This window comes from Mirounga angustirostris, unplaced genomic scaffold, assembly GCF_029215605.1.
Source record: "Mirounga angustirostris isolate CCGP_5_RB_7025 unplaced genomic scaffold, mMirAng1.0.hap1 SCAF_7, whole genome shotgun sequence".
Taxonomy (NCBI): Eukaryota; Metazoa; Chordata; class Mammalia; order Carnivora; family Phocidae; genus Mirounga; species Mirounga angustirostris.
This window is the reverse complement of record NW_026991715.1, coordinates 123,220,223-123,245,288: the sequence shown is the minus strand read 5'-3', so window position 1 is coordinate 123,245,288 and position 25,066 is coordinate 123,220,223. Positions and strand designations below refer to the sequence as shown.

General features: G+C 37.4%; 1 long non-coding RNA gene across 4 annotated transcripts in view; it reads right to left on the bottom strand.

Annotated features, from left to right (window-relative positions):
- Nucleotides 1-25,066, bottom strand: part of LOC123853282 (uncharacterized) — a 125,513-nt gene that overhangs the window by 11,352 nt on the left and 89,095 nt on the right. For all 4 annotated transcript variants that reach the window (XR_010413305.1, XR_010413303.1, XR_010413306.1 and 1 more), the window contains one exon: nucleotides 4,932-5,014. This is a non-coding gene — a long non-coding RNA (uncharacterized LOC123853282). The remainder of the gene's footprint in view (nucleotides 1-4,931; nucleotides 5,015-25,066) is intronic.

The window sequence follows — 25,066 nt, the reverse complement described above, 5'->3', positions numbered from 1 at the left end:
AGACACCTCCAGATTGAAAGCGAAGGGGTGGAAAACCATTTACCATGCTAATGGACACAAAAAGAAAGCTGGGGTGGCAATCCTTATATCAGACAAATTAGATTTTAAACCAAAGACTATAATAAGAGATGAGGAAGGACTTTATATCCTACTTAAAGGGTCTATCCAACAAGAAGATCTAACAATTGTAAATATCTATGCCCCTAACATGGGAGCAGCCACTTATATAAGCCAATTAATAACAAAAGCAAAGAAATACATCAACAACAATACAATAATAGTAGGGGACTTTAACGCCCCCCTCGCTGAAATGGACAGATTGTCTAAGCAAAAGATCAACAAGGAAATAAAGACTTTAAATGACACACTGGACCAAATGGACTTCACAGATATATTCAGAACATTCCATCCCAAAGCAACGGAATACACATTCTTCTCTAGTGCCCATGGAACATTCTCCTAGAACAGATCATATCCTAGGTCACAAATCAGGTCTCAACCAGTACCAAAAGATTGGGATCATTCCCTCTGTATTTTTGGACCACAGTGCTTTGAAACTAGAACTCAATCACAAGAGAAAAGTTGGAAAGAACTCAAATACATGGAGGCTAAAGAGCATCCTACTAAAGAATGAATGGGTCAACCAGGAAATTAAAGAAGAATTTAAAAAATTCATGGAAACCAATGAAAATGAAAACACAACTGTTCAAAATCTTTGGGATGCAGCCAAGGCAGTCCTAAGAGGAAAGTATATAGCAATACAAGCCTTTCTCGAGAAACAAGAAAGGTCTCAAATACACAACCTAATCCTACACCTAAAGGAGCTGGAGAAAGAACAGCAAATAAAGCCTAAACCCAGCAGGAGAAGAGAAATAATAAAGATCAGAGCAGAAATCAATGAAATAGAAACCAAAAGAACAGTAGAACAGATCAACGAAACTAGGAGCTGGTTCTTTGAAAGAATTAACAAGATTGATAAACCCCTGGCCAGACTTATCAAAAAGAAAAGAGAAATGACCCAAATCAACAAAATCATGAATGAAAGAGGAGAGATCACAACCAACACCAAAGAAATACAAACAATTATAAGAACATATTATGAGCAACTCTATGCCAGCAAATTAGATAACCTGGAAGAAATGGATGCATTCCTAAAGATGTATCAACTACCAAAACTGAACCAGGAAGAAATAGAAAACCTGAACAGACCTATAACCACTAAGGAAATTGGAGCAGTCATCAAAAATCTCCCAACAAACAAGAGCCCAGGGCAAGACGGCTTCGCAGGGGAATTCTACCAAACATTTAAAGAAGAATTAATACCTATTCTTCTGAAACTGTTCCAAAAAATAGAAATGGAAGGAAAACTTCCAAACTTATTTTATGAGGCCACCATTACCTTGATCCCCAAACCAGACAAAGACCCCATCAAAAAGGAGAATTACAGACCAATATCCCTGATGAACATGGATGCAAAAATTCTCACCAAAATACTAGCCAATAGGATCCAACAGTACATTAAAAGGATTATTCACCACGACCAAGTGGGATTTATCCTTGGGCTGCAAGGTTGGTTCAACATCCGCAAATCAATCAACATGATACAATACATTAACAAAAGGAAGAACAAGAATCATATGATCCTCTCAATAGATGCAGAAAAAGCATTTGACAAAGTACAGCATCCTTTCTTGATCAAAACTCTTCAGAGTATAGGGATAGAGGGTACATACCTCAATATCATAAAAGCCATCTATGAAAAACCTACAGTGAATATCATTCTCAATGGGGAAAAACTGAGAGCTTTCCCCTTAAGGTCAGGAACACGGCAGGGATGTCCACTATCACCACTGCTATTCAACATAGTATTAGAAGTCCTAGCCACACCAATCAGACAACAAAAAGAAATAAAAGGCATCCAAATCGGCAAAGAAGAATTCAAACTCTCACTCTTTGCAAATGATATGATACTTTATGTAGAAAACCCAAAAGACTCCACCCCAAAACTGCTAGAAATCATACAGAAATTCAGTAAAGAGGCAGGATATAAAATCAATGCACAGAAATTAGTGGCATTCCTAAACACCAAGACAGAAGAAAGAAAAATTAAGGAGTCGATCCCATTTACAATTGCACCCAAACCATAAGATACCTAGGAATAAATCTAACCAAAGAGGCAAAGGATCTGTACTCAGAAAACTATAAAATACTCATGAAAGAAATTGAGGAAGACACAGAGAAATGGAAAAATGTGCCATGCTCATGGATTGGAAGAACAAATATTGTGAAGATGTCAATGCTACCTAGAGCAATCTACACGTCTAATGCAATCCCTATCAAAATACTATCAACTTTTTTTCAAAGAAATGGAACAAATAATCCTAAAATTTGTATAGAACCAGAAAAGACCCCGAATAGCCAAAGGAATGTTGAAAAAGAAAAGCAAAGCTGTTGGCATCACAATTCCGGACGTCCAGCTCTATTACAATGCTGTCATCATCAAGACAGTATGGTACTGGCACAAAAACAGACACATAGATCAATGGAACAGAATAGAGAGCCCAGAAATGGACGCTTAACTCTATGGTCAACTAATCTTTGACAAAGCAGGAAAGACTGTCCAGTGGAAAAAAGACAGTCTCTTCAACAAATGGTGTTGGGAAAATTGGACAGCCACATGTAGAAGAATGAAACTGGACCATTTCCTTACACCACACACAAAAATAGACTCTAAATGATTGAAAGACCTCAATGTGAGACAGGAGTCCATCAAAATCCTAAAGGAGAACACAGGCAGCAACCTCTTTGACCTCAGCCGCAGCATCTTCTTCCTAGAAACATCGCCAAAGGCAAGGGAAGCAAGGGCAAAAATGAACTATTGGGACTTCATCGAGATAAAAAGCTGTTGCACAGCAAAAGAAACAGTCAACAAAACCAAAAGACAACTGACAGAATGGGAGAAGATATTTGCAAATGACATATCAGATAAAGGGCTAGTATCCAAAATCTATAAAGAACTTAGCAAACTCCACACCCAAAGAACAAAGAATCCAATCAAGAAATGGGCAGAAGACATGAACAGACATTTTTCCAAAGAAGACATCCAAATGGCCAACAGACACATGAAAAAGTGCTCAACATCGCTCAGCATCGGGGAAATCCAAATCAAAAACTCAATGAGATACCACCTCACACCAGTCAGAATGGCTAAAATTAACAAGTCAGGAAACGACAGATGTTGGCGGGGATGCGGAGAAAGGGGAACCCTCCTACACTGTCGGTGGGAATGCAAGCTGGTGCAGCCACTCTGGAAAACAATATGGAGGTTCCTCAAAAAGTTGAAAATAGAGCTACCATATGATCCAGCAATTGCACTACTGGGTATTTACCCCAAAGATACAAATGGAGGGATCCGAAGGGGTACGTGCACCCCGATGTTTATAGCAGCAATGTCCACAATAGCCAAACTGTGGAAAGAGCCAAGGTGTTCATTGACAGATGAATGGATAAAGAAGATGTGGTATATATATCCAATGGAATATTATGCAGCCATCAAAAGGAATGAGATCTTGCCATTTGCAGTGACGTGGGTGGAACTGGAGGGTGTTATGCTGAGCGAAATAAGTCAATCAGAGAAAGACATGTATCATATGACCTCACTGATATGAGGAATTCTTAATCTCAGGAAACAAACTGAGGGTTCCTGGAGTGGGGAGTGGGGTGTGAGGGATGGGGTGGCTGGGTGATAGACATTGGGGAGGGTATGTGCTATGGTGAGCACTGTGAGTTGTGCAAGACTGTTGAATCATAGATCTGTACCTCTGAAACAAATAATGCAATATATGTTAAGGAAAAAAAAAAGAAGATAGCAGGAGGGGAAGAATGGGGGGGGAATCAGAGGGGGAGACAAACCATGAGAGATGATGGACTCTGAGAAACTGAGGGTTCTAGAGGTGAGGGGGGTGGGAGGATGGGTTAGCCTGGTGATGGGTATTAAAGAGGGCACGTTCTGCGTGGAGCACAGGGTGTTATGCACAAACAATGAATATGGAACACTATATCAAAAACTAATGATGTAATGTATGGTGATTAACATAACAGTAAAAAATTTAAAAAAAAGAGAGAAATAGATTCATGGGCTTCCCACTTGACTATATTTCTAATGGTAAAGTTAATGAAGGTCTACTCTCTTCGATTTCCATATCTTATCATTTGAATCTGGGGGGTATTAGAATAGATTCATTGGGTAAGATTCAATCAAATAGTACTCAAGCATTATCACTATGATCAAAATGTTCTTCAAAGAAGCCCTGATGTATTTATTGAATACTTAGGGTTTTATTCAGACTCTGGTTGAAAACTAACACTTCACTGAGGAAAATATACATGCCAACATACTTAGAATGCCATTAGTATTCAGTGAAAAAAATAAAGGTATAAGATAAAAATACTGATGCATATGTTGTAGGTATTCAACTGCCAGTAACTATAAACAAACACCGTATCCCAATCATTTTCCTGTATTGGCACTTTTTTTTCCCTCATGGTTTTCTAATGAAGAGGCTACTAATCCATCTGATTAGAGATAAAATACTAATTATTTTATTCCATCTTATGTATTATTATATATATCATGAATATATGACATATTTTAATACATCTTTAGTAAGTACAATAACAGCAATCATTCACTGTTAACTATTCCAAGTACTCAGCTCAATGCTTTATGTGCATATTTTTCCATTTAATCCTCATAACAACCTTAAGTAATAAGCATTGTGTTTATCTCCATTGACAGATAAAGAATTTAAGATTAAGTGAGCTTATGTGTCTTGTCCAAGGTCATACTATCAATAAGTATCTATTGATTGTCTTGTGTAATTCATGCTATCACTTCTAATTCAATACCCCTGAGCAGCCACATCTCTCACCTTAGCAGGAAGAATAGAGATGACTTCCTTTCAGCCTTATTACTGGATATTGAAGAATGGCCAGACTTGCAGCCACCTATTCCCTGGAAGAAAAACCAAATGATGAGCAATAGAAGTCAAACCACCATAGTCACAGACCAATTACAAATAGAAATTATACTAAGGTGATTCAAAATGTAATTATGAATTTGGACAAGGACTTACCTTTTATAATTCAAACAATCAATTTTACTATCCAAAATATACCAAGTCTGTTATTAGAATCATTAGCTAACATAAAAGATCTGAAGCAAAGTGTCCAGCTATTAAAAAATAAAAACTAACTAATATGCATTATTGTTGAACATCCAAAAGGATTTATTAACTGAGAGCAAATGAATGTGAACATCATCTTCGCCAAGCAGATATATTATCAACAACTACCATGTCCCTTCCTTATATAAAGACTTTGTGATCAACACCTCTTCTAAGAGCATTAAAAGTCTTGCTGGAAAATGTTGTCTCCTTTTCTGAGTAAGTTCCCAGGCCTCACTTCAGCATGAAAGCTTGTAAAAAGTAGAGCCAAAGTCAATGGTTTTGGTGTGTCATACCCTGAAGATGATTCTCAGCAGTAAAAAATTGTTCCTCCTCAAATACAGGCAAGATTGTTCATTGCCAGCAATTTACCAGTATGCTTCTCTCTTCCCCTCATTCTGATTTTCTACCAACTACAACTCTTCTACAACCCTTTTGATTGGTACAGTAAAAATAGCCGTATGTTAATATCTCCAAAGCTCCTGGGCTTACCTCTAAAAGGCATCCCGCAGACCCACAACTCTGAGTCTTTGTGAAAAGAATAAATTAGAAATATATATCAAAATGAAAAGTGAGAATGGAGACTACCTGTAGCAACATGACTTAGTTGTTCAATAAAACTTTGCCCAGGAAAGATAAGACTATAAACCAATAAATATTATTTTCTTCAAGATATTCATGTAAGTTAATTTATCTGAGACAATAGTTTGACTACTTGGGCAAAGAGATGTCTTATCAACTAATAATTTATCCATCAAATCTTCCCTTAAGACCCTCACCTTACTTTGTCCACCAATCCTAAACAAATTTTATCTTGTCACAAGATTTTGCCCAATTTCTATCATCTATCCACCTTGAAACATTTGCCCAGACCCCAACACCCTATAACCATACATTCAGACTTCCCTCTTGTGACATATTGTTGAGATCTGTCAAGGTGGTAGTCTAACTCACTGCAGTGACTTCTAATCTATTTGGTTTTTCCTTATTAAATGGTTGTTTTGTAATATTTTAGAGAATTCAATAAAAGAATGTCAATATGGTACAGAGATCTGAAATCTTCCAAGTCTAATCACCAAGAAAAGCTGTTTTTAGTTTAATCCATTTATAAGCATCTTTGTTGTTCAAGACTTCAGGGAACAGAATAAGATGGTCTATCACAACCAGAGACTATGAAAATTTCATGGAGATAATATCAAGATTATTTAACATAGTCTCATAGATTTTGAATAGATCAAAAACACTTTTTAGTGGTGAGTTTCAAAGTGTCAGCAGTTTTTTAAAGTGCAAAAAGAATGCAGAAGATAGAATTTCATTGTTTTTTGTATTTGTGTGTGCCCTTCTCACAAATTAAATCCAGGCTTTGTTTCCTAGAGCAACATTTGGAAGATATTTTTTAAACAGACCAATGACTAATTATTTGCCCACTTAAACAAGTAAGTAGTTTACAGAAGGTAATTCCTTTTATCTTGCTATTTTAAGAATCAATTACAAAACTTAAAAAAAGGAAAAACAGTTGACTTAAATTCATAAAAATAAAAAAGCTTAAGAGAATTAAGCTCTAAGGCTCTAAATAAACATTTGTTAAAAACCTCAGTTTCAATAATCTCTATTTTCATGAAGTATTGTCAACTGTATTATTTAAGAAGAAATCTTTGAGCCATCTGTAAAATGTAACAGTTGCATTAATAATTGTCTGTTTGATTACATGGTATAAATACCCTTTCACTGCAAATGCATTAATATCTATGAGAACTATACCTATCATCGATGTGAACTGATGTTGTACTGACATATTAGTTGATTAAATACCTTTCAATATTGGCCCCCTTTTCACTTTTAGTAGAAAGTGTTAATGCAAGGGATCTAAGTTGGGTTCATGGACACATAATGTAGCCTTTACAAAATGTAGGAAGACGGTTGACATGAAGACATTTCTACTTTTCCGTGGCAAAATCCCCAAGATAAAACACTGCAAAACCTACCTCATTAGACACGATGGGAAGAGGGGCAAAAAAACTAAAGAAAAATAAAATGCACAAATCAGGGTCTCAATGACTTAGCCTGTCATAGAGCCACCCTGTGGAACACTGGAAGGTAACAGAGAGCTTCTCTTGAGCTATTCACTTTTTAGACAGGAGAGGAAACAACAAAAGCAAATTAAAAACAAAAAGCTTAATAAGTGCAAGGAAATTTTAGCTTTAAAATAAATGGTTTTGTGCCAGCCACTTGTTTTAGCATCAGGCTATGAGACTATCAAATGAAGAATATTGATATGCCAATTAGAAAGAATAACCAAGGATATTTACAGCAGAGGTAGGAAGTAATTTGTAACCATGCTGTGGAGGTTACTAGAAACAGTAATTTCAATGTTTCTATTTATTTTTCATTGTTTAGACATATGGGGAAGAATAACAATGTAGATCATTCAAAGTTATAATTAATTTATATTAATTTATATTTGGTTTAGTGAAAGCCTTTAGAAATTATATTTTGATACATAATTTTTGGTGTGAAGGCGATATTGCCATGCGGTCATAAAGCAATAATGAGGGATGGGAGAGTAGGAAGCTTGGAAGCCTCTGGAAGCAGGCTGTGTGCCTTACTCTCCGTGCTCAGCCCAGCATCTGACACCTAGTAGGTATTCATTTTTTAATCTGTGAAGGGATGTTCTTGAGGACCTGAGTTAAAGGACCTGAGTATCCCCAGTTGTGGATGTCAATTCTACACAATTGTTTTACTTAGTAACTTAGGAATGTGGCTGGGAACATACACAGCAAGTCTACCATCATTTCTTCAGCAGCAGGGCTAGAATGGTGGCTTGAGCGCAAATTCCATCTTCAGTGCTCCCCACTGTGTGACTCCTGGCAGGTTTGTACCCTCCTTGGAGTAGCTCTCCTTGCTAGGAGACAAAGAGAAGAAGAGCAGCTGCCTCACAGGATTATGGGGGTGAGGACTAATGAGGCAGCCCATGAAGAGTGGTGATTGTGGTTGCCTGGTCCACGAAGGGCATTCAATAAATACCAGTTATCACTCTTACTCATACCCTAATGAAATCAGAAAGTCTGCTGAGAGCTAAGTGTATTAATGTCCTGTGGCTGCTAAAATAAAGCATCACAAATTTAGTGGCTTAAAACAACAGAAATCCATTCTGTCACCATTCTGGAGGCCAGAAGTCCAAAATCAGTACCAGTGGGCCAACATCAGAATCACTGTTGGCAGGGCCACTGTCCCTCAGAAGCTCTGGTGGAGAATCCCATCTGTTCCTTGCCTTTTCCAGTTTCTGGAGGCTGCTGGTGTTCCTTGGCTATGGTGACTGTGTCCCATGTCTTGTCTCTGTCTTCCTCTTGTCTCCAGTTCTTTGGTGTGTTTCAGTGAATCTCTCTGCCTCCCTCTTGTAAGGATGCACAAGATTGGACTGAGGGCCCATTCTGATAATCGCTTCACTTTTAAGATTCTTAAACATAATCATATCTGCCTTCCTTTTTTGGCTTGCAAGGTAACCTTCACAGGTTCTAGAGATTAGGACTTGGGTATCTTTTGGGGGACGTAGCCTACCAAATTAACATTTAATACTTCAAAAATTAAAAGATTTGCTTCCCCAGGTGAATACTATGGAAGTAGTTCTCCCTCTCTTTCTTTCTCTCTCTCAATCTCTCTCTCCTCTCCCTCCTTTCCTCCCTCTCTTCCTTTCTCCCCTTTCTCCAAAACTTGTCCCATTTACTGAACTACATATAAGTCAAGTGGCTTGACCAAATATTTTTTTTTCTTACCTACTTGGAAGAATGGTGTAGGCAGCTGCCGGCTTTTATTGAGGGGCTCACTCAGGTCAGTATCTGTATCTTTGAGAAGTCCTGTTGTTCTTTTGAATTTTCTAGCATGATTATTCCTCACGGCCACAAAATCGCTGACCCAGACCCAGACATTCAAGGTAGGAAGAAGAGAGAATATTTCCAGCAGCTTCTGTCTATCAGTAAACCAAACCTCTCAGGAGAATTCCCTTTATGTTCTATCGGATAGAAGTATATCCTCCATCATGAGATACAAGGGAGGCTTCAAAAAGAAAAATATAGCTTTTCTAGAGTGGATAGTAGAAGGCATCCAGATAGGAGATCAGGGATGACTGTTGTGTAAGCCAGCCAACAGGGTTTATAAGATACCTGGTCTGTAGAAATGTTGGAGGGAGGGTGTACTGGGCAGAGGAGGAAAGAGAAGCAGAGAGGTGGGACTCTTACTGTGTGCCTGCCAGGAGTCAGGCAGTGAACCTGAGAGTTCCTCACACTTTCTCATTTCATCTTCGCAGTAGTTCTCTGGAAAAAGTCTTAGTATTCCCATTTTGCCGAAAAGAAGACTGAGGCTCAGAAAAAATTAAAAACACACTCTAGTACAGAGTTAATAAGTGGGGAGGACGGAAATGAAACTTAACTTAAATCCAGACAGTGTGCTCTTTCTAGTACTTCTTTTTTTTGCATTTTTAAAATTTTATTATGTTATGTTAGTCACCATACATTACATCATTAGTTTTTGATGTAGTGTTCCATGATTCATTGTTTGCATATAACACCCAGTGCTCCATTCAATACGTGCCCTCTTTAATACCCATCACAAGGCTAACACATCCCCCCACACCCTCCCCTCTAGAAGCCTCAGTTTGTTTCTCAGAGTCCATAGTCTCTCATGGTTCGTCTCTCCCTCTGATTTCTCCCCCTTCATTTTTCCCTTCCTACTATCTTCTTTTTTTTTTTAACATATAATGTATTATTTGTTTCAGAGGTATAGGTCTGTGATTCAACAGTCTTACACAACTCACAGTGCTCACCATAGCACATACCCTCCCCAATGTCTATCACCCAGCCACCCCATCCCTCACACCCCACTCCCCACTCCAGGAACCCTCAGTTTGTTTCCTGAGATTAAGAATTCCTCATATCAGTGAGGTCATATGATACATGTCTTTCTCTGATTGACTTATTTCGCTCAGCATAACACCCTCCAGTTCCACCCACGTCACTGCAAATGGCAAGATCTCATTCCTTTTGATGGCTGCATAATATTCCATTGGATATATATACCACATCTTCTTTATCCATTCATCTGTCAATGAACACCTTGGCTCTTTCCACAGTTTGGCTATTGTGGACATTGCTGCTATAAACATCGGGGTGCACGTACCCCTTCGGATCCCTCCATTTGTATCTTTGGGGTAAATACCCAGTAGTGCAATTGCTGGATCATATGGTAGCTCTATTTTCAACTTTTTGAGGAACCTCCATATTGTTTTCCAGAGTGGCTGCACCAGCTTGCATTCCCACCGACAGTGTAGGAGGGTTCCCCTTTCTCCGCATCCCCGCCAACATCTGTCGTTTCCTGACTTGTTAATTTTAGCCATTCTGACTGGTGTGAGGTGGTATCTCATTGAGTTTTTGATTTGGATTTCCCCGATGCTGAGCGATGTTGAGCACTTTTTCATGTGTCTGTTGGCCATTTGGATGTCTTCTTTGGAAAAATGTCTGTTCATGTCTTCTGCCCATTTCTTGATTGGATTCTTTGTTCTTTGGGTGTGGAGTTTGCTAAGTTCTTTATAGATTTTGGATACTAGCCCTTTATCTGATATGTCATTTGCAAATATCTTCTCCCATTCTGTCAGTTGTCTTTTGGTTTTGTTGACTGTTTCTTTTGCTGTGCAACAGCTTTTTATCTCGATGAAGTCCCAATAGTTCATTTTTGCCCTTGCTTCCCTTGCCTTTGGCGATGTTTCTAGGAAGAAGATGCTGCGGCTGAGGTCAAAGAGGTTGCTGCCTGTGTTCTCCTTTAGGATTTTGATGGACTCCTGTCTCACATTGAGGTCTTTCAATCATTTAGAGTCTATTTTTGTGTGTGGTGTAAGGAAATGGTCCAGTTTCATTCTTCTACATGTGGCTGTCCAATTTTCCCAACACCATTTGTTGAAGAGACTGTCTTTTTTCCACTGGACAGTCTTTCCTGCTTTGTCAAAGATTAGTTGACCATAGAGTTAAGCGTCCATTTCTGGGCTCTCTATTCTGTTCCATTGATCTATGTGTCTGTTTTTGTGCCAGTACCATACTGTCTTGATGATGACAGCATTGTAATAGAGCTGGACGTCCGGAATTGTGATGCCAACAGCTTTGCTTTTCTTTTTCAACATTCCTTTGGCTATTCGGGGTCTTTTCTGGTTCTATACAAATTTTAGGATTATTTGTTCCATTTCTTTGAAAAAAAGTTGATAGTATTTTGATAGGGATTGCATTAGACGTGTAGATTGCTCTAGGTAGCATTGACATCTTCACAATATTTGTTCTTCCAATCCATGAGCATGGCACATTTTTCCATTTCTCTGTGTCTTCCTCAATTTCTTTCATGAGTATTTTATAGTTTTCTGAGTACAGATCCTTTGCCTCTTTGGTTAGATTTATTCCTAGGTATCTTATGGTTTGGGTGCAATTGTAAATGGGATCGACTCCTTAATTTTTCTTTCTTCTGTCTTGGTGTTTAGGAATGCCACTAATTTCTGTGCATTGATTTTATATCCTGCCTCTTTACTGAATTTCTGTATGATTTCTAGCAGTTTTGGGGTGGAGTCTTTTGGGTTTTCTACATAAAGTATCATATCATTTGCAAAGAGTGAGAGTTTGAATTCTTCTTTGCCGATTTGGATGCCTTTTATTTCTTTTTGTTGTCTGATTGGTGTGGCTAGGACTTCTAATACTATGTTGAATAGCAGTGGTGATAGTGGACATCCCTGCCGTGTTCCTGACCTTAAGGGGAAAGCTCTCAGTTTTTCCCCATTGAGAATGATATTCACTGTAGGTTTTTCATAGATGGCTTTTATGATATTGAGGTATGTACCCTCTATCCCTATACTCTGAAGAGTTTTGATCAAGAAAGGATGCTGTACTTTGTCAAATGCTTTTTCTGCATCTATTGAGAGGATCATATGATTCTTGTTCTTCCTTTTGTTAATGTATTGTATCATGTTGATTGATTTGCAGATGTTGAACCAACCTTGCAGCCCAAGGATAAATCCCACTTGGTCGTGGTGAATAATCCTTTTAATGTACTGTTGGATCCTATTGGCTAGTATTTTGGTGAGAATTTTTGCATCCATGTTCATCAGGGATATTGGTCTGTAATTCTCCTTTTTGATGGGGTCTTTGTCTGGTTTGGGGATCAAGGTAATGGTGGCCTCATAAAATAAGTTTGGAAGTTTTCCTTCCATTTCTATTTTTTGGAACAGTTTCAGAAGAATAGGTATTAATTCTTCTTTAAATGTTTGGTAGAATTCCCCTGCGAAGCCGTCTTGCCCTGGGCTCTTGTTTGTTGGGAGATTTTTGATGACTGCTCCAATTTCCTTAGTGGTTATAGGTCTGTTCAGGTTTTCTATTTCTTCCTGGTTCAGTTTTGGTAGTTGATACATCTTTAGGAATGCATCCATTTCTTCCAGGTTATCTAATTTGCTGGCATAGAGTTGCTCATAATATGTTCTTATAATTGTTTGTATTTCTTTGGTGTTGGTTGTGATCTCTCCTCTTTCATTCATGATTTTGTTGATTTGGGTCATTTCTCTTTTCTTTTTGATAAGTCTGGCCAGGGGTTTATCAATCTGTTGAGTCTTTCAGATAAGCAGCTCCTAGTTTCGTTGATCTGTTCTACTGTTCTTTTGGTTTCTATTTCATTGATTTCTGCTCTGATCTTCATTTTATTTATTTTTTTAAAGATTTTATTTATTTATTTGAGAGAGAGAGAATGAGAGAGAGCACATAAGAGGGGGGAGGGTCAGAGGGAGAAGCAGACTCCCTGCCGAGCAGGGAGCCCGATGCGGGACTCGATCCCGGGACTCCAGGATCATGACCTGAGCCGAAGGCAGTCGCTTAACCAACTGAGCCACCCAGGCGCCCCTGCTCTGATCTTTATTATTTCTCTTCTCCTGCTGGGTTTAGGCTTTATTTGCTGTTCTTTCTCCAGCTCCTTTAGGTGTAGGATTAGGTTGTGTATTTGAGACCTTTCTTGTTTCTCGAGAAAGGCTTGTATTGCTATATACTTTCCTCTTAGGACTGCCTTGGCTGCATCCCAAAGATTTTGAACAGTTGTGTTTTCATTTTCATTGGTTTCCATGAATTTTTTAAATTCTTCTTTAATTTCCTGGTTGACCCATTCATTCTTTAGTAGGATGCTCTTTAGCCTCCATGTATTTGAGTTCTTTCCAACTTTTCTCTTGTGATTGAGTTCTAGTTTCAAAGCATTGTGGTCTGAAAATAGGCAGGGAATGATCCCAAACTTTTGGTACCAGTTGAGACCTGATTTATGACCTAGGATGTGATTGAAGTCCTTTTGGTCCAGTGTGTCATTTAAAGTCTTTATTTCCTTGTTGATCTTTTGCTTAGATGATCTGTCCATTTCAGCGAGGGGGGTGTTAAAGTCCCCTACTATTATTGCATTGTTGTCAATGTGTTTCTTTGCTTTTGTTATTAATTGGCTTATATAAGTGGCTGCTCCCATGTTAGGGGCATAGATATTTACAATTGTTAGATCTTCTTGTTGGATAGACCCTTTAAGTAGGATATAATGTCCTTCCTCATCTCTTATTATAGTCTTTGGTTTAAAATCTAATTTTTCTGATATAGGGATTGCCACCCCAGCTTTCTTTTTGTGTCCATTAGCATGGTAAATGGTTTTCCACCCCTTCGCTTTCAATCTGGAGGTGTCTTTGGGTCTAAAATGAGTCTTTTGCAGACAGCATATCGATGGGTCTTGTTTTTTAATCCAATCTGATAGCCTGTGTCTTTTGATTGGGGCATTTAGTCCATTTACATTCAGGGTAACTATTGAAAGATAGGAATTTAGTGCCATTGTATTGCCTGTGAGGTGACTGTTACTGTATATTGTCTGTGTTCCTTTCTGGTCTATGTTGCTTTTAGGCTCTCTCTTTGCTTAGAGGACCCCTTTCAATATTTCTTGTAGGGCTGGTTTTGTGTTTGCAAATTCCTTTAGTTTTTGTTTGTCCTGGAAGCTTTTTATCTCTCCTTCTATTTTCAATGACAGCCTAGCTGGATATAGTATTCTTGGCTTCATATTTTTCTCATTTAGTTCTCTGAATATATCATGCTAGTCCTTTCTGGCCTGCCAGGTCTCTGTGGATAGGTCTGTTGCCAATCTAATGTTTCTACAATTGTAGATTACATATCTCTTGTCCTGAGCTGCTTTCAGGATTTTCTCTTTGTCTCTGAGACTCGTAAGTTTTACTATTAGATGTCGGGGTGTTGACCTATTTTTATTGATTTTGAGAGGGGATCTCTGTGCTTCCTGGATTTTGAAGCCTGTTTCCTTCCCCAAATTAGGGAAGTTCTCTGCTGTAATTTGCTCCAATATACCTTCTGCCCCTCTCTCTCTTTCTTCTTCTTCTGGGATCCCAATTATTCTAATGTTGTTTCGTCTTATGGTATCGCTTATCTCTCGAATTCTGCCCTTGTGATCCAGTAGTTGTTTATCTCTCTTTTTCTCAGCTTCTTTATTTTCCATCATTTGGTCTTCTATATCACTGATTCTCTTCTGCCTCATTTATCCTAGCAGTTAGTGCCCCCATTTTTTATTGCACCTCATTAATAGCCTTTTTGATTTCAACTTGGTTAGATTTTAGTTCTTTTATTTCTCCAGAAAGCGTTTCTCTAATAACTTCCATGCTTTTTTCAAGCCCAGCTAGTATCTTTAAAGTGATGATTCTGAACTCTAGATCCGACATTGTACTAATGTCCGTATTGAGTAGATCCCTGGCAGTCGGTACTACCTCTTGTTCTTTTTGTTGAGGTGATTTTTTTCTGTCTTGTCATTTTGTCCAGAGGAATAGATTAATGAGAGAACAAAAGGCTAACAGGGTAACAACGTCCCCAGATAATATACTCTAAACAAATCAGAAAAGACCTGAAGCCAGGGGAGAAGAAAGGGAAAGAAAGAAAAAAGAAAAAGAAAAAGAAAGAAAAAGAAAAAGATAAAAACAAACAAAAACAGAACAAAACAAACAAAAACAGAATATGATCAAATATGATCAGGCTGGTGCATAGATCAGTGCCACACACTAGATTTTGGGTATATTTTGGTCAGTTAGAAGAAAGTGCCTCCCAAAATTTTAAAGAAAGAAAAACTTATATATGTACAAAAATAAGGGTTGATATGATGAAGGGATGGAATATGACTGTAAAGATGGAAATTATAAAAAATTTTATAAAAGGAATTGATAAGAAGTTGTTTGAAAAAAGAAAGAGGATTTAAAAAAAAAAAAGAGAGAGACTGTGATCAGGCAGGAGAGTAGAACAAAACCATACAGTAGAGATTTAGGGTATATTTTGATCTGTTAGAAGAAACTATCTCAAAATTTTAAAGAGAGAACAACATATATATAAATGCCAAAAATAAGGGTAACTACTATGAAGTGATAGAATAGGACTCTAAAAATGAAAAATAAAAATGTTTTTTAAAAAAGGGATTGATAGATGTTGGTTGAAAAAGGGAAAAAGAAAAATTAAAAAAAAAAAGACAGTTAAAAAAAATTAACTTTGAAAGACTAAAGAATCTTAGTAAAAAAGCCATGAATTTTATGTGCAGTATTCCCCTAGCGCTGGAGTTTTGCTGTTCTCATTGATGGGTAAACTTGGTCTTGGCTGGCTGTTCTCGCTGATCTTCTGGGGGAGGGGCCTGTTGCCATGGTTCCCAAAAGTCTTTGCCGGAGTTGGAATTGCCCCACCCTTGCCCGGTCTGAGCTAAGTAATCTGCTCGGGTTTGCTCTCGGGAGCTTTTGTTCCCTGCAAGCTTTCCATACAGCTTTGGAAGCTGAGAGTGAAAATGGCAGCCTCCCAATCTCGCCCGGAGGAGCAGAGAACTCGGGGCCCCACTCCTCAGTGAGCCCCAGAGAAAAGCAGTCAGTCACTCCCATCTCCCTGGTCTCCACCACACTCTGTGCTCACCCAGCCTGTGACCGAGCATTTCTATCTCTGGCACACAACCCCGTGTGGAGTGTCCAAACCCAGCAGATCCCTGCAGTGCACTCCCGCACCGCTCCTCCCAGGGGAGGAAGGGGAGTCTCCCCGGATCTGCTGCTTGTTGGGTCCCTGCTGGAAGAGCTGTGGCCCTACTGTGCTGCGGATCACAGTTTATGGCAACCCCGAGCTGAGAGCCCATGCCTTAGCTCCGTCTCTGCAGCCAGCTTCCCTGCTCTGATACCTGGGAGCTCTACTGCACTCAGGCACCCCCGGTCTTTCTGTGACCCTGAAGGTCCTGAGACCACACTGTCCCACGAGGGTTCCATGCCCCGCTTAGCCACTGGAGCGACGCCCCTCAGCAGAGCCCACTTCTAAAAGTTCCGATTTTGTGCTCTGCGGCTCTACCACTTGTCGGTATCGACTGATGGAGGCCCCCTCCCCCGCCGTCTATCCTCCCGAATATCGCCTCAGATTCACTTCTCCACACATCCTACCTTCCAGAAAGTGGTCGCTTTTCTGTTCGAGAGTTGTTGCTATTCTTTTCTTTGATCTCCTGTTGAGTTTGTAGGTGTTCAGAATGGTTTGATCCCTATCCAGCTGAATTCTTAAGACAAGACGAAATCCCGGTCTCCTACTCCTCTGCCATCTTGCTCTGCTATGTCTTCTCTTACTAAGATTTACCCCATAGAAAATGATTTTCTTCTCATGAAACATGGTGTGCAGTTTTACTTATGGACAGAGGCCTATTTGTTGACCCTGGTATACATGATGGTGTTGTGCAGCAACTTCCTGCCACAGCATCATAGACAACTGGCAATGGTAGCTCTGGAAATTGATGGAGAAAAGGTCTTTTATTAAGTGACAAGTAAACCTCAGGTAAAATGATAATCCCTGTGCCACAGGATGCCTATGGTCCCTGGGAGAAATACATAAATACATAAAACTATTGCATTTAGGATTTAGCTTAATACTCCATACCTGTAGTTAAACTTTGCAATCAACTCTTCTCATGCCTTTGTTAAGCCTTCTTTAAATAGAACTGAAAACTAGACTGAAATTGGAGTTCTTTATAATGAAAACACTACAAAAGTCAAAGTCAAAAATATCTTTATAGTAATCAAACTGTAAAGATAGAAAAAATGCTATTTTTAAATACCACGGCTCAGAGTTTGTTTTGATCATATTAGATTTCTTTAAAAAAAAAACATGCCAAGTTAATTTATTGTCAAAATCTTTAGTGCCACTCCATTTGCATTGTCTTACTTCCCACCAGATTCAATGAAGTGATCTACTTTAGTGTTTTGGGTCAGGTTTTTATTATTTGGTGGAAGACTATCAAAGGAAGGAGAAAGTTGTTTTTCCTTCCTTGTTAAGTATACAGCCAGAAAGAACAACAATATTTTCAAGTTAAAAAGTCATTGCAACCTAATTGAAAACTTCAGGCCAAATGCTGGGAACACTGTGGTTGACCATTCTAAAACAAAAATTGAAAACAGATTCCAGTTGGATTTAAAAAATGATCTGGCTAATAATGAAGATAGATAATGAGTAAACACATAAAGTACAATTAAAGAAGAAAATATTCTGAAATGAACAGAAAGAAGAAACAGGTTAAATAAATAAGGTCTAACAAATCCATTCACTTGGCTAAAGTATTAAGATTTTCATTTGTGTGGCTAAAATAGAGCAACTTGATTTTCCAAAGATAACACTGAATGTTTGGAGAGAACTCTGATGCATCTGGATTTTGCCCAGTTCTAAATAGGGATTAACACCAACCATGCATATATCTGCTGTGAACCCAAACTATCTCTTAAAGCTGTTGCATCTTTCTTCCTATTCTTTGCGGACCAAAAAAACAAATAAAAAATTTATGCCTTACAACGAAGAGATTGTGTACAACTCATGAGTTGGCATCTTCTGTAAAATTTAAGCTACTGATCCACCATTAGTAGAACACATGTTTTGAATTATTTTCTTAGTTTGCAAATGAATTTAGGTCATACCTTTTTGTTCACTGAAGATGAACATTGGGTATGATATATATGTATAAGCATATATGTTTTATATATATGAGCATATATAAAACACATATGTATGATTTATATTAGGCCACATATATATGTGTATATAGAACACATGTAACACACACACATATATATATTTATTCAATATTGAATATATATATATATTTCAATGAACCAAAAAAAAAAAAAACCCAGTAGAGGTGTGACCTAAATTCATTCACAAACTGGGAAAATAACTCAAAACATATGTTCTTCTAATGGTGACTTACACTATATATATATATATATATATATATAGTAGCTTATATATAGAGGACATATATACATCTGATATATATATATCCATTGAAAAACTACATATATAAACATAGATATGTTATATGTAATATACATACATATATATGTGTATATATATATATATATAGATATATAGATATATGTAGAAGTTAGAAATCCTGAGATTGAATATTGAATTCTGGCTGTATCACTTCCTAGCTGTATGCCCTTGGATAAATTACTTAACTTCTCTAATCCTGCAATAATATTTATAAAATGAGGATAATGCTGTGCTAGTTTCTTAAGAAACAGCTTTATGCCTTGGAAGAGAGATCAAGGAAAGACAGTGGCTACGTCATTTTAGATGCACCTCTACCTCTGAGTGAACATTGAGTGTACATGTTCTGCTGGTGGAAGGTCCAGAATATCATCTGTATTACTGACAAGCATCATCTTACAAATAAAGAACAACTTTTTCATCACCTCTAATTGGGTTTCTTCTTCCCTACCCTTTGTATATAACTTTCTCCAAATAATAACAAAAATAATGATATAAGTTGAGAAAGGAAAATAATTGACTACCAAGTTGAACTACAGCTATAGAATATTAACCTAAATCCTAAATGCAGTAGTTTCATGTATTCAAGCATTATTAGGAGACCATTAAACACCTCCAGTGACAATATTCCACTTTCATATTATGGATACATACCTTGTGACACACATGTTGCAAATATCTCCCAGTTCATTATTTTTTTTAACTTAGTTCATTTTTAAAATATTCTACCTCAAAGCTTTTCATTTTGACTCATGCAAATCCAGTGTATTTTTTATTTCCAGCTTTTCCCCTTAGTGTCATACCTAATTCCCAGGTCATCATAACCTATATTTTCATCTATGATTCTTCTTCAATATTTTCTTATGAAATATTTCAAACTTAGAAAACCTTACCATCTAGATTCTACTATTAACATTGTATTCTACTTACTTTTTAAAATATATCTCTCCATATTTCCATCACTTTATCCATCATATCAATCTATTTTTATACGTTTCAATTAATCTGCAGACAGATGACTTGTCCCAAATACGTCAGTATGCACACCATATGTATTTGATATATATTTTGTCTTTTTGCTTTTACATACGGTTTTTGTTTTTTTATGGCTGCTGAAACAAATTGCCACAAACTGGGTGGCTTAAAACAACATATTTATTCTCTTCCAGTTCTGGAGACCGAAAGTAAGAAATCAGTTTCACTGGGTTCAAAGTGGTGGCAGGGCTGCTTCCTTCTGGAGGCTCTGGGGAGAATCCTCTTCCACAATTTTCTAGCTTCTGGACTGTGTTCTTGGCTTGTGATCCCTTTCTCACATCACTCCAACATCTTTCTTCCTTTGTCACTACTCTTCTGTAGTCAGATTTCCCTCTGCCTTCCCCTTTCTTATAAGCTCAAGGATGATTACATTGAGGATAGTCCAGATATTCCAGGATAATCTTTCCATCTCAAGACCCTTAATCCGTATTAAGGGATCCAAAATCCCTTTTGCTGGACAAGGTAACATTCACAGGTTCTAAAGATTAGGACCTGGGTATCTTTGGGGCTGTTATTCAGCCTACTGTGCATGCAAACATTTATTTCATCATCTTTTTTTAACAGCATCAAGTAAGACTCTGATTGAATTTTTTCCAAATGCCCAAATTATTGAAAAATACAAATATAAGTGATTTTAAAGTTAAGAATTCTCAAATCTAATTGAGATGATACTTTTATCATATATGATGTTCTTCATATTTTCTCCATGCACTAAATTCTTCTCAAGTTACTAATGACAAAATATGATAATGATTTGGTTAATGAATCTAATTATAGGTGTTTTTTAAAATTTCTTCACAGTTGGGGAAAAAAGTGTTGACGAATATAACTTAGTTGCTGCAGGAAAATGGGCATCAAATTCCCATACAGTAATTTATTCTCTGCCAGAATGTTTAGTCGATAATTATCTTATATGAGAGCAGGCTATTTGAATTCATATGTGGAATACAAGAAAGAACAAAATAACACCCACTCAACTCTGTCAGATATTAAATCATGAGGAGCTAAGACAAATAGCCCAATCAGAAAACAAGCCAGAAGGGCTAAAAGATATTTACATCAGATTTTTCATACTAATTCTAAAATATTTAGAGCATTAAAATTTGAGTTATCTATCATCCTTCCAGTAAGGGCAGCACCTGTTCTTAATAAACATAATTTTTCCCAACTGCCTGTTTTCTGAACGAGTTATGGAATCACTAGCATTAAAACATTTTAATTGAAACAAAACCTTTGGCATTGTATATAGTCTTTAATCTTTGGTAAACATATGACTTTGCAAGGGAACACATTACTGGATAAGTGTTCCATGCTGAATTGATCAGGCCCATTTCTAGAGAATGTGTTGCCAATTAATTGGTTATAAGAAGCATGCTTTTTACAAAACAATGGATGATGCATCGATTCCCACGATCTCACCCTAAATAAGTACATTGCCATTTTAAGGTTTATTTGTAATTATTATTCTAAACTATGAAATTATTGATTGATGTGCTTATTTGCCATCTGTATATCTTCTTTGCTAAGGTATCTGTTCAGATCTTTGTCCATTTTTTTAATCAAGTTGTTCATTTACTTATTGTTGAGCTTTAAGAGTTCTTTGTATATTTTGAATAACAATCCTTTATCAGATATGTTTTTTGCAAATATTTTCACCTAGTTTGTGACTTATCTTCTTTTTCTCTTGAGTGTCCATACATATACATATTTTGTTATTCTTGTTACATGTTTGACATTATTTAAATATCTTTCTTTTTCCATTATAATGTTTGTTTGTTTAATGTTGACTATAATGATTGTTTAATTAATGTTGACTTTTAGAAGAATTTGAAAGAACTTCCTGAGAAATTCAGATACTGCTTAATACAGAAGCAATATAAAATCTTTCCTATAAATTGTGTAGGTGACAAGGAGTCCAATGTAACAGAATCACACTGTGATAGATGTTGGGTCAGACAAGGCTTGCTTATTAGCCAGCGACTCACTTGGGTATACCAGCCTCAAAGCAAAATTCAAATGGTTGCCTCTGCAAAATGACAAAGTACATACTGCATGCCAAGAAACTTCTAGGTTGCTTATATGTAGCTGAAATATGGAATGTTAAATACACAAATGATGAGAGACCTCTACATTTCAAATAAAGAAATATACACATACTTAAATCACATTTGTTAGTGTTTGATTTTCTTCCCAAAGTTCTATAACCTGGATTTCATGGACTCTTAGAAGATACATAGATGCATTACTAGTATTTCTCAAACTATCTGTTGTGAAGGACTATTTTTTTTCCAATTTATTGTAGACTGATCCATTTGCCCCATATATACCTCTCCTTTATTTACATGCTTGTGTGTGTGTGTGTGTGTGTGTATGTGAGATAGTGATATAGGTCAGTGGAACATTTGAAACTTTGAAAAGCATTTTATTAGCAATTTTCTGTTGTTTATAAACACTGGCAGAGACAGTGCTATTGAAATCAGTTCCCACATTTCAGTAGAAATGAGAGAATCTCAGGCAAAGACCAATGGCAGTTCTAAACTCCCAGAACTTCCAGACAGCAGATGGGCAATGTTTATCAAAGCAGACAGAGAGTGTGTAGTAGTAATTAGAAGGATCTGAACACAGCAGAAATATATGTGTGACCCACTAGTGTTACACTTCATTTGTGTAACTGGAAGGACTCTAGGTCTGGCCACAAGAGGCCTGATTTGAGCCACCATGATATAAAATAAACATTTCTCGCCCAAGATTCAGATCTAGCATCCTTGAATTAAAAAGAAGTTGGGTACCTTTGAGACAGGATAGATCAATCATTTCACACGTACTTTCTGTAAATTTTCTTCTTATTCTCCTCTAATATACCTATATTCACTTATCAGAGCAAACGTGCCCTGGGCAAAAGAAAATAAGCAGAACTTTCAGGTTTCATTGAGCCCAGACTGTGAGTCAGATCTAGTTCCTGAGACCTCAAGCACCACAGCCAATCAGGAAGAGTGGAGCCTTGCATAATGAGCTGATGAATGTAGTTTTAATCTGATTCCATCTCACAGGAGGCCCAGTAGTATCATAAGTACATCTTCCTTTCCAAGTGTATGCTTGAAATATATATTCTCAGCAACTGGATGTATCCTAGCTTAAGTTTCTGTCACTGTGGAGTGCCCAACCAAACTGGACAGGATATCCCCAGACCCTTGAATATGAGTTGCTAACTTGCTTAAGTCACTGTTATTTTGATTTTTTTTCCTCTTACACTCAAAACTAATATTAATCAATACACTACTTAATATCCTTTCAATTATTTTTCTAAGTTAAATTTTTTTTTGTTTATAATCAAGAAACAGAAATAAGATGTATCTACATGATCTCAGTCCTCAAAAGCACCACGAGTTTGGCATTAATATTTTCATTTCATTTTTATGTGTTAAGAATTTGGGGCTCAGAAAGGTTAAAGATAACAAAAAATACTACAGAGGAGGAAGTATAACTGGAGTTGGAAACCTTAGCTTTTTAATGCTAATGGCCATTCTTTTTTTTTTTTTTGAAGATTTTATTTATTTTTTTAGAGAGAGAGAGAGAAAGTGAGCAAGTGGGAAGAGGGGCAGAGGCAGAGAATCCTGAAGCAGATTCCCTGCTGAGCAGGGAGCCCCATATTGGGATCCCAGGATCATGACCTGAGTTGAAATCAAGATCTGGCCACTTAACTGACTGAACCACCCAGGCACCCCTAAAGGACATTCTTTTGATGCTCATACAATATTACCTCTTAAGTTAAGTGTTCACAACCTTATGGAGTCCGTTTTCTCATAATATAGAGAATGAGGTTATTTCATGAGAGTGGTAGGGATGGTGCTAAGCTAGCGGAGGGTGATGACAAATATTTGAAAGGGAGAAGGAAATAGAGTTTTGTAAAACCAAGTGTAGCAACCAGTCAGGTGGCTTTGGGCATCCCCTAGTAGCTTGACAGAGATGCAGGTTTCAGGACACTACCCACTGAATCAAATCTGCATTTCTAAAAACCCCCAACGAATCTGTGTGGACATTAAAGTTTGAGAAGCACTAGGACAAGGAGACATTATCAAGCAATACTGAAGGGCCAGCTGAAATGGAGATTATGCATTTATAAGCAACAATATTAATGTCTAGAAAACCCTGATTGTTGCCTATCCAGAAACCACTCAATGCTTGGTAACAAATCCAAACTCCTACTAAAATGCCAGATCCTCGCTTTGCCTTTTGCACTTATATCAATGGCTTATGGCCCAAATCTGACCAATGAAAGCTTAGGGGAAACACAGGGAGGATTTTCAGAGAGGCTTTCATCTTATTCAAATAAATGAATAGGAATAAACTCCTGTCTTCTTGGTCTGAATATTGTTCTATGTGTGATGCATGGAACTGTAGCAGTCATTTTGCAATCTTGGGGGCATAAACCCAAAGACTAAGCCAAGATAACAATCTAATGAATCAACATCAGAAGCACAATTCCTTTGGATTTCTTGTACATGAGACAATAAACACCCTTATTGTTTAAAGGATTTTCATCTAATTTTTCCACTACTTGCAGCTAAGAGTATCCTAAGCAAAAGAAAGAAAGAAAGAAAGAAAGAAAGAAAGAAAGAAAGAAAGAAAGAAAGAAAGAAAGAAAGAAAGAAAGAAAGAAAGAAAGAAAGAAAGAAAGAAAGAAAGAAAGAAAGAAAGGCAGACAGGCAGGAAGGAAGGAAGAAAGAAAAGAATGAAAGAAATGCGGTTTGTGGTTTTTCTGTTAAAATCCTCAGAACATTAGATTAATATAAAATGAGGCATATTACAGAATTACTAGTTGAAGTTTTATAGGGTAAGTGTGTCTGAGTGAAAGCAGTTGAAGGTTTAAGCAAGTATTTCCCTGATGAGCTGTATCTTGAGGTTGAAGCTGGGTAGGGGCGTGATAAAAACCAGGACACTGATGATGGAATGAGAAAAAACAGAAGGTCCATATTTGATAAGACCAAAAAATTGTCACATTGGGAGAAAGCGTTAGAGGAGGAAGTTGTAATCAGAAAAAGGATATTAGAACTTAAGATTTCAGAGGTGAAACGATTTCTATTGATGCCTTTGATGAGGATGGGTGAAGTGGAATAGGTGTGAAGACCATGGACATTCAGGAAGTCGAAGAAGTATAAAACGAGGCTATTGGATTGAGTGTTTCCCTCACTAGGAAACTTGAACAAACAAATGGCCATTGGATACACTTGAAAAGCTTTGAAAAGCATTTTATTAGATCTTGAGGTTGAGGTAGAATTCGATGAATATGGGGCACTGAATGGAACACTGGGGAACAACTACTTTGAGAATAGTTTCATAAAGTTTACCTTTGCCCTGGAACTCGTAGAGAAATGGGAATTCTCTACATAGAGAAATGTAATGGTAGGTATGCTTGGCAGAGGGAAGAGTATGTGCAAAGTTCATAGACAAGAA